The following is a 10,416-nucleotide window of genomic DNA, read 5'->3' as shown; positions in this document are numbered from 1 at the left end:
ACACTGTTCCTATATTTATGCTAAATCTCACACTATACAAGCAGTATTTAGTTAACATAAATCTCACCTTTTATGGTGTCATATTATGTTAAGCTTGTATGTGTTGTTTTTCTCTTCCCTTTCAGAAATGGAGTCAATTTAGCCGACCAGCTCACAGGAAGGACAGGAAGAGGAGAGGAAGGACAGGAAGAGGAGAGGAAGGACAGGAAGAGGAGAGGAAGGACAGGAAGAGGAGAGGAAGGACAGGAAGAGGAGAGGAAACACAGGAAGAGGAGAGGAAGGACAGGAAGAGGAGAGGAAACACAGGAAGAGGAGAGGAAACACAGGAAGAGGAGAGGAAGGACAGGAAGGACAGGAAGAGGACAGGAAGGACAGGAAGAGGAGAGGAAGGACAGGAAGAGGAGAGGAGAGGAAGGACAGGAAGAGGAGAGGAAGGACAGGAAGAGGAGAGGAAACACAGGAAGAGGAGAGGAAGGACAGGAAGAGGAGAGGAAACACAGGAAGAGGAGAGGAAACACAGGAAGAGGAGAGGAAGGACAGGAAGGACAGGAAGAGGAGAGGAAGGACAGGAAGAGGACAGGAAGGACAGGAAGAGGAGAGGAAGGACAGGAAGAGGAGAGGAAGGACAGGAAGAGGAGAGGAAGGACAGGAAGAGGAGAGGAAGGACAGGAAGAGGAGAGGAAGGACAGGAAGAGGACAGGAAGGACAGGAAGGACAGGAAGAGGACAGGAAGAGGAGTTGTCTGGGTGTTGTTTTGACCTCCCTTATTGTACCTTTCTTTTCACACACGTCAGTTCTGTTTAAATTCAGTCAATTCATAAAGTCATTTGTTTATAAAGTCTTAGGATAGCATTCATTGTTAGTGTTGCATAGATTTCTGAATTGACACTCATACACCGGAGAATTCACAGATGCTCGTTGGTCTCTTACGAGACTAAAGGTGAATATATTTTTTTCATTTAAAACCACTTGAAAACCAGGGTGTTGAAACTGTTTGTGAAGTTGTGTTCCATCGACTGGTCCATGACATCCAGGGGCCATTTGTTTGTTTAGCTGTGTTATGGCTACACATTATTTTATTTTTTCCAGAGACACACCTCTCCTTCACTCCTCTCTGTGCCTCAGATCTCCAGTGCCCTGCCCTCTCTTTATGTCTGAAGTTCCCCTACTACGTCTAGGCTTTATGAGTAGTCCCTGTATCGGTCTGCAGTTGTGCCAAAAATACATGCTCAGATTACAGGCTACACATTAATTGTATTTATTATTTTACACGCACATACACACCTCTTTCAATAGTTATATTTTTTATTTACAACACACATACCTGTCATGTTCTTTCCTGTACTTGAATACTTATTAAATTATGTTTTCATAGTCAGTTGTTTATTAATATCTAATTTAGACTTAATCTGCTTATTTCTTGATGAAAGTAAAAACACATTCTCTTCCTAATTTGTTTTTTTTCACACCTGTATTTTGTCAGGCCAGTGAACATGGTGGTAAACTGTACTATTTGTATGGACCCTAGGTTACCCTTTCCCTTTGTTATCATACTAACTGTATGTCGTATAACCTTAATTAGTGCTCCCGCTCACCTGATGTACCATGCCAGGTGTGTATAATACTGATGTTAATGGGAGAGGGAAGGGGTTTTAATTAAGGTGTAGTCTTTACTCCCAAATTTCACTTAAATATAACTTCCAAATGAAGAGAGACAATGATACATAAAGTAATCTGGGGGAAAAAATCAACTTTATGGACAACGGTGGATGGTTCTTAAAATAACCTTTGTGGTAGGGGGCTCTTAAAAGAGCAGTTTCACTCCACGGCATACTGCCATGGGACTTCACCTGCTGGCGATGAGAAGTAGGTGGTCAGCTTCTCCCTCACCTGGAGTGCCTGTCTGGGGGCGTTGTTGGCACCTGCCCTGGTGACATCAGGTAGGTGACCATTTGGCGTGCCCATCTCCATCCGGAGCGGCTCCTGGAATGACCTCCGCAGGTAGTCATAGAGAACACATGTGGCCTTCACGCAGGCATCGACATTTGAGGGGCTGAGACCAAGCATTCTCCAATACATTCTCCACCGGGCTGCCAGAATCCCAAAGGTGAATTCAACAACTAACCTTGCCCTGGACAATCGTTTGTTAAAGATCCTTACAGGCTTTGGCAATGGCAGCTGGCATCCAGCGTAGGGCCTCATGAGGTTGTGTTTTAAAGGAAAGGCCTCGTCGCCGACGAAGATGTGGGGAACAGGTCCCAGGTCTTCAGCTCCAGGGAGTTATGCAGGTGGTGGAATCTCCAGGGTGCCATCCTGAAGTGCCTGGCCGAAGGCAGAGTCCCGGAGGGTCCTGCCATCACTTCCCTTGCCGTAAGCACTAACATCGACAACACGGAAACAGTAGATGGCATCTACTACAGCCAAGAGTACAACTGAATATGTCCCCTTGTAGTTGTAGAATTGCGAGCCTGAGCACAGTGGAGCCTGGATTACTACATGTTTCCCATCAATGGAGCCAAGACAGTTGGGGAAATTCCACCTCTCCAGGAACTCGGCAGCGATGGCCCTCCAGTCTTCCTCCTTGGGGACAGGCATGTATTCACCAACCAGACAGTCCCAAATGGCTTGCGCCACAGAGGGGACAATGCCTGCCACCGTGGACCGTCCAACTCAGAAGCTGAATCCAATGGTCCTGTAGGAGTCCCCTGTCGCCAAGAATCTAAAATATAATTCAAAATAATTATCAATGTTGTGTGTAACTTGAATTCCACCCACATATTATATCTACTCATATATCTACCTCATTACAGTTTATTATGCTCTACTAATTATATTGTAATACTCATCAACCATCATTAACAATGCCTTGAAACACTACAATTCAGTCTATGACTATATCAATAAACTGTAGCCCAGGCCAACTCTACTCTTAGAAAGAATGGTACTATCTACTTAAAAGGGTTCTCCGGCTGTCCCCATAGGAGATCCCTTTTTGGTTCCAGGTAGTACCCCTTTTGGTTCCAAGTAGAACCCTATTGGGTTCCATGTATAACATTTTCCCCAAAGGGTTATACCTGGAACCAAAAAAGGTTATCCTATGGGGAAAGCAGAAGGACACTTTTGGAAACTTTTTCTCTAAGAGTGTATGTGAGTCCAATAAGAATGTAATGAATGACTGTAACTGTCTTGAACAACAATGGGTCCTGGAGAAGACTAGCTTACCTTCATCAGGGCAGAAGGCACCTCAACTTTATTTTCATTTGGTAACATTGCATAATTAAAAAAGGATTATAAACCAACTTTGGGAAAAGTTATAGTCCTAATGAACATTCTGTAAAAGTACATCTGATATCCAATAGGGACTATTAACTAGAGAGCCCTTTAGCTAGCTAGGTTGCACATAAAAACAATGTATCAATCAATTATGGTATCAAAGGCTTTAAAAATGTATTAGAATGTAGCTTACCGGTAACAAATCGCCAGGCGTTCAACTGCGCTGATGGACTCCCGGTAGTTGGTATCCATCCGGGCGATCCTGGCTCCAACCATCTGGAGCAGGTGATCGAACTGGCTTCGGTCCAGACGAAAGTAACTTCGGAATTCCTCTCCAAACATTCGAAGCTCTTGAATGAGACGGTGGAACTCCCCTGCCTGCTTTCGGGACTTGAACTATCTCTGGAACCACACAGACCGGCGCTTTCGGCGGGGCTGGTCCCGGCCCAACAGCGCGATCAAGACCACCTTCCTCAACGTTGGTCTCATTGTTGAAAGAGCCTACGCTGCTATCTTGACTATTTATTATTGCATTTCGCTCCAAAACTGCATTTTAGGGAAATTATATTATAGGCTCTCACAATTAATTTGTGGATGTCATCGAATAAATAATATACTTGGTAAATAAATTAATAAAAAATGTAAAGAAATTCTCCAGTCAAACTGTTTTTATTATGTAATCCCAATTTTTTTTACTGGACATGTGTGCAACAAAAATTAAACATTCACATTTTGCTACTTTCTGTCAAGTAAGTGTACGCATACAATTTGATGCATACGTTCGATTTACACAGAATGCACTGCAACTGCCTCTGCAACGCAATGCTGCAAGGCAAACGCAGCGTTCCATTGGAAATTGGAAATGAATGTACTTCTGGTGTATCGAAACGCAAGGACTCAGTCGGTGTGTTCGAAGCGTAAGCCTGTCCATGACCGAGAACAGGAACAGTGTCAATTTCTCTTACGCTTCGAACACACCGACTGCGTCATTGCATCACTGCTGTATAACATTTTGCGCAGCTAGGCAACTATACTGATGCAGGTACCTTTTGCAAATGGTCGCATGCGGTTGGACACATGGAAGAGAGAATCATTTTCGCAGTATCCTCAAAACCGTGTCTTTTTGACACAACTGCTGACAGCTACAGGGACATAAACACAACAAATGCTGCTTGGAGACAAGTGTCCACGATAGTAGGATTGCCAGGTCAGTTTAGTAGTGAGCTTGTGCTAGATGTGGCTAGTTAGCGTTAGCTAGCTAACCTAGCCAATGAGGTGTGTGTGAAAGAAATAGTCATACCACCTTCCTCAAGGTTGGTCTCATTGTTGAAAGAGCCTACTCTGCCTATCTTGACAATTTATTATTGCATTTCGCTCCAAAACTGCATTTTGGAGGGAAATTATATTATAGGCTCTCACAATTAATTTGAGGATGTCATCGAATAAATAATATACTTGGCAAATAAATAAATAAAAAATGTAAAGAAATTATGCAATCAAACTGTTTTTATGTAATCCCAAATTTTTACTGAATGTGTGCAAAAAAAAAATCTACATTCATATTTTGCTACTTTCTGTCAAGTCCACTCATACAATTTGATGCATACGTTCGATTTATCGAACGTATGCACCGCACAGAACGCACTGCAACTGCCTCTGCAACGCAATGCTGCAAGGCAAATGCAGCGTTCCATTGGAAATGAATGTACTTCTGGTGTATCGAAACGCAAGGACACAGTCGGTGTGATCGAAGCGTTACTTCATTCAGTATGTTGCTCATCAACTTGCTCGTCAACAGATTCCAATGCAGCCTCGCTCTCGCTGCTGCGGTTCGTTGCCCTCGCTCTTGCAAGCTAGCATCTTCGACTACTCACATCACTTGACTTGTGGTAGAATGTTCAATTTTCGTCGCGGAAATTTGCAGAGTTACTCCTTTATTTTCCCTGTCTCGTCATAGCGACTACCAATCTGACACCATGTTATGTGTGTTCTTTATATAATGACAAACCGGGGCGTAGGTTTAACTACTTTTAATGAACATATACTTCAGCTAGAAAACTCCATGTTTAGCCATACAAGGCATTCTTCAACCACCTGCATAGCCTGCTGGGTAACGTAGTCTAAATGTTATTAACACATAACAACACACTATATTTATCACTTTTAATTAATAAACTACAAAAAAGGTCAGACATGTTTTTAATTCTGGTGCCGCTCTGCGCACACAAGCTTGTTGGCTAGCTTCTCTAGTCCAACGTTAAGCCGACTCTGGAGTTCAACGACATTCAAATACGGGCTGTGTTTCGTGTAGGCTTACACTGGCGTGACGTTTTGATAAACGTGTAAATCTCTATCCGACAAGGTACTTACCCCCCAAAAAGTATATGCTAATTATCTGCATACAGAACTACAAATTCCTGTCTCAAGCTTCACGTCACTCACCAGGGCCATGATGTTCTGAAGGATCAACTTGCTTAAATTGAGAATTCTGTGAACTGTCTCGGGCAAGTTAAAAATGTGCACGAAACCTGTTGTCTAGCCATTTAAATGCATGGGAAATTCATTGGTTTTATAAACCAACAGTCTAACTTGCTAGTTAACTAGCTAGCTAACTTAGATGGTGAAGCTAGGTGTTCTTGATAATGTTTGTTTGTGTCTGTGTGTGAGGGGTGGGTGGGTAGTCTATTTCAAGTAACTACTTGACTTGTAGCTACCCTAGCTAGCTGTATTATTTTGGTCTGGAGGGTTCATAGATGGACTGATTAGCATCATTTCTTGAGTCAACAGTGTGCTTACTTTACTGTGAGAAGACATTAATCTGTTTGTTGTTACCCTGTGAACAGCATATCATTAGTATAGCTAGTAAGCAAGGTTACGTAACCTTATTTAGTCCTACCTGCTATGGTGGGTTTTACACATTAATTGGTATTCACACATTTGTTTTTAAGGTAGAATGACTGTCATGTTATTGATGCTAAATTGCAAAATGTATTTACTTACACCTTGTCTATTCCAGAACCAGTGGGTGTGCCTGAGTCTTATCAGAGATTAATTCTGATGGTATTGATGTACAGTACCAGTCAAAAGTTTGGACACACCTACTCATTCAAGAATTGGAGTAACCAAAAAAGTGTTAAACAAATCAAAATATATTTTATATTTGAGATACTTCAAAGTAGTAGTGATGGGTCGTTTGCGAACGAGTCGGCTCTAAGAGCCGGCTCTTGTAGGTGAACGTTGGGAGCCAGCTCGCATATCAGAAGAGCCGAATCTATTTATACAAATATTTTAAAAATTAAGAACATGAAAAGATTTAAATGAATAGAATTAACTAATTCAAAAAACGAAAAACGAAATAAAATAATATAGGCCTAAATGCTCAAGCGCACACATTCGTTCTGACTGTCTGCTCAGACTAACAGCCTCACCTGTTGTCCTGTCAATCAGATACGCAGTGTCAACCAATGAACCAAAGATGCGTGAGGGAGGGCCGAGCCAACTCACTCAGTCACACACTTAGCAGCCGAGGAGAGAGAGGAAGGACAGCTGTGAAAACAACAGCTGGAAAATGAGTCGGAAGCACAGTAGCATTTGGATGCATTTTAATAATGTAGACAATGTTAGAGCATAGTGTAGAATTTGCCAAAACAAAATCTCATATAAAGCCGGTTCTATGCACAACCTACACCGGCATATGCGAACTGTGCACCCAACTGTGAAGCTAGCTGTAGCGGAGCATCGAGAAACTAGCGGGCCTGCTAGTGATAGTGGTGGAGCCAGCACCTCCACACGTGGAGATGTATCAACTCAGTCAAGTAGGCCTACTCTGCGACCCACAGCAACGCAGTCTTCTATGGACCAATTTATGACAAAGTCTATGCCTGTAGCAAAACAAGGCCAAATTGATATTGCATTGGCTTAAATGATTGCCACCGATTTCCAGCCATTTTCAATCGTGGAGGACAGAGGTTTTAGAAATTATAGCAATAGTCTAAATCCAATGTACACAATTCCAAGCAGGAAAACCCTTTCAAAATCACTTATTCCACAACTGTACGAGAGCACACAGGCTTCAGTGTGGGAAAGAGTCCAAAAAGCTGCTGCAGTTTGCCTTACCACTGACTGCTGGACGTCAAGGGTAACCACTTCTTACATGTCGGTTACATGTCACTTCATTAAAGATTTTTCGATGTCTAGCTGTCTTCTGGACTGCTTTGAGTTCAGCATCAGACACACCTCAGAGAACTTGGCAGAGGAACTGCTGAGAGTGGCCAGAGAATAGCAAGGAGATGGAAGAGTGGTCTGTTGTGTTAGCGACAATGCAGCGAACATAGCCAAAGCCATGAAAATGTTTAAATGGACCCATCATCCATGTCTTGCCCACACAATCAACCTGATTGTAAGAGATGCTCTGAAGGTGATGAAGTCCACTGTGGACAAAGTGAAAGCAGCTGTGGAATACTTCCATAGGAGCACAGTAGGTGCTGAAAAACGAAAGTCTACACAATGCCAGATGGGGATGCCTGAGCTGAGGCCTAAACAAGACTGCACTACAAGGTGGAATTCAACATTTTATATGTTGAAGCGGTTTCTTGAGTCAAAGGATGCCATCATCTCTACCCTGGCCATTGTCCATGCACCTGTTGATGCTTTGACCCAAGAGGAATGGGAGTTGGTGGAGGAGGACCTGGAACCCTTTGAGCAGGTCACTGTGGAGATCAGTGGAGAGAGGTACAGTAAGCAGTTATTACTACATCATTATTTAATCCAGTATTATATATGTAGATGAGAATGTAGTATCAGTAGACAAAACATGAACCTGAACTAATAAGTTACTGTTCTCTCTTTTCAGCTATGTGACAGCCTCAAAAATTATACTCCTGTGTAAGGGTCTGCAGCGAATCACAGCCAGCCACCAGAGAGAAGCAAATGTAACCACAGGACATGTGACAGAGTTGATGGACACCCTATGTTCATCAAAGGACAGAAAGTTCCACAGAATGAAATATAATCACGTGCTATCAGAAACCGCTGCACTTGACCCCAGGTTTAAGAAGTTAGCTTTCAGTGATGCCAGAGTGATTGATGAGGCTCTTCAAAGAATAACCTCAGCCGCAGGGAGGGACAGCCCCAGCAGTCAGCTGGCTCAGGCACCAGGGCAACAGGAAGAAGAGGGATCAGATGGAGCAGAAGCACCAGCAGTAGTGCCACACACGTCTGCTGTTTGGATGCTGTTTGACGAGAGAGCAACTGGGGATGCAGCACAAAGGAATCCCTCAGCAGATGCCATAATGGAGGTCCGATCCTATTTGGTGGAGCCCTCCAGGATCTGCAGATCCTCTGAGCTGGTGGAAGAACAAGGCCTCTGTCTACCCACGGCTTACTAAAGTCATGACAGGGAGACTCTGCATAGTGGCCACATCCGTTCCCTCAGAGGGTCTTCTCGAAAACGGGACAAATAAGAGAAGAACTGAGAGAAGTAACTGCATCAGCCCCTCGAAAGTGAGGCAGCTTGCATTTCTGAATGCAAATCTCTCATAAAAGCAAAATATGGTCAGCATTGCTGTGTGCTGCTGGTTATAACATGGCAATAAAGAAGAGAGAAAAGAGGGACCAGTTTAATGTTTTAAGTGGGATGCTGCAGTTGTGCACATTGTTATTTATTTTTCTTTGATATGGTGCAATATTCTATTATTATGTTGTTTAGATTGTATTCGTTTTGAATGGTACGATTTATATGTACTTTGTTGTTAAGAAGAAGAAAGGAGCATCTGCGGACCAGAAGACTGCAGCCAAGGCAGCACTGGTCCACACCTGCATGTCTGTCTGGTGAGTAGTATTGGTTGGTACTGTATGCACCTTTAGGTTCCTCTCTATGTGTAGGCTATTGTACTGGCCAGTGTGGTACAGTCTTTCATATGTTTAGTCATTTGTTGCATCTCATTGCTTAGTTTATAATTTGTCAATTTTGAATTCAATCTAGTTGACCTAGTATTTTATATCACACCTACCTTACACATCCAGTTGTTTTTCCATTTGTAACTCCATTTGTAACCACTAAACATCACAACTGTTTTTCCAGTTGTTTTTCCATTTGTAACCACCAAACATCACACTATGCTGCTTTACATGTTGTGTTGTGTGTGCAGGTCTAATTCCTGAAATGGAAAAGCAGAAGAGTCTGTGCGCTCTTGGAAAGTTATAAAAGTTAATATGGTGCTCTTTGATGTCCCAGGTTAGTGGCATTGGTGAATAAATAATTTAATCTTTACTTCATAGTCAGATGTTTATGTTATGTATAAAAGGCATATGTATGCATTTTTTTACTATTTCTTTAAAACAATGTAAGTTTGTTTGACCTGATTTTAAAAGTATATATACAGTATCTCACAAAAGTGAGTACACCCCTCACATTTTTGTAAATATTTGAGTATATGTGTGACAACACTGAAGAAATGACACTTTGCTACAATGTAACCTCCAACCTCCTTCCCTCAGTAAGAGCATTGAAGATGCTGGTCTTCCAGCCTGACAACGACCCGAAACACACAGCCAGGGCAACTAAGGAGTGGCTCCGTAAGAAGCATCTCAAGGTCCTGGAGTGGCCTAGCCAGTCTCCAGACCTGAACCCAATAGAAAATCTTTGGAGGGAGCTGAAAGTCCGTATTGCCCAGCGACAGCCCCGAAACCTGAAGGATCTGGAGAAGGTCTGTATGGAGGAGTGGGCCAAAATCCCTGCTGCAGTGTGTGCAAACCTGGTCAAGAACTACAGGAAACGTATGATCTCTGTAATTGCAAACAAAGGTTTCTGTACCAAATATTAAGTTCTGCTTTTCTGATGTATCAAATACTTATGTCATGCAATAAAATGCAAATTAATTACTTAAAAATTATACAATGTGATTTTCTGGATTTTTGTTTTAGATTCCGTCTCTCACAGTTGAAGTGTACCTATGATAAAAAATTACAGACCTCTACATGCTTTGTAAGTAGGAAAACCTGCAAAATCGGCAGTGTATCAAATACTTCTTCTCCCCACTGTATATAACCTTTATTTAACTAGCCAAGTCAGTTAAAGAACAAATTCTTATTTACAATGACGGCCTACCAAAAGGCCTGCGGGGACGGAGGCTGGGATTAAAA

General features: G+C 42.5%; 1 long non-coding RNA gene across 2 annotated transcripts; it reads left to right on the top strand.

Annotated features, from left to right (window-relative positions):
• Positions 1 to 5,127: 5,127 nt before the first annotated feature.
• LOC120066650 lies at positions 5,128 to 9,827 on the top strand. Of its 2 annotated transcripts, XR_005478785.1 has the most exons (4): positions 5,128 to 5,383; positions 9,029 to 9,102; positions 9,423 to 9,508; positions 9,772 to 9,827. It is a non-coding gene; the product is annotated as an uncharacterized LOC120066650 (long non-coding RNA). The 2 variants fall into 2 exon arrangements; XR_005478784.1 differs by lacking the exon at positions 5,128 to 5,383 and having other exon boundaries at positions 8,912 to 9,102.
• The last annotated feature ends 589 nt before the right edge of the window (positions 9,828 to 10,416 follow it).

This window comes from Salvelinus namaycush, chromosome 21, assembly GCF_016432855.1.
Source record: "Salvelinus namaycush isolate Seneca chromosome 21, SaNama_1.0, whole genome shotgun sequence".
Lineage (NCBI taxonomy): Eukaryota > Metazoa > Chordata > Actinopteri > Salmoniformes > Salmonidae > Salvelinus > Salvelinus namaycush.
The sequence above is the reverse complement of the archived record's forward strand: the minus strand, read 5'-3'. Positions and strand labels throughout refer to the sequence as shown.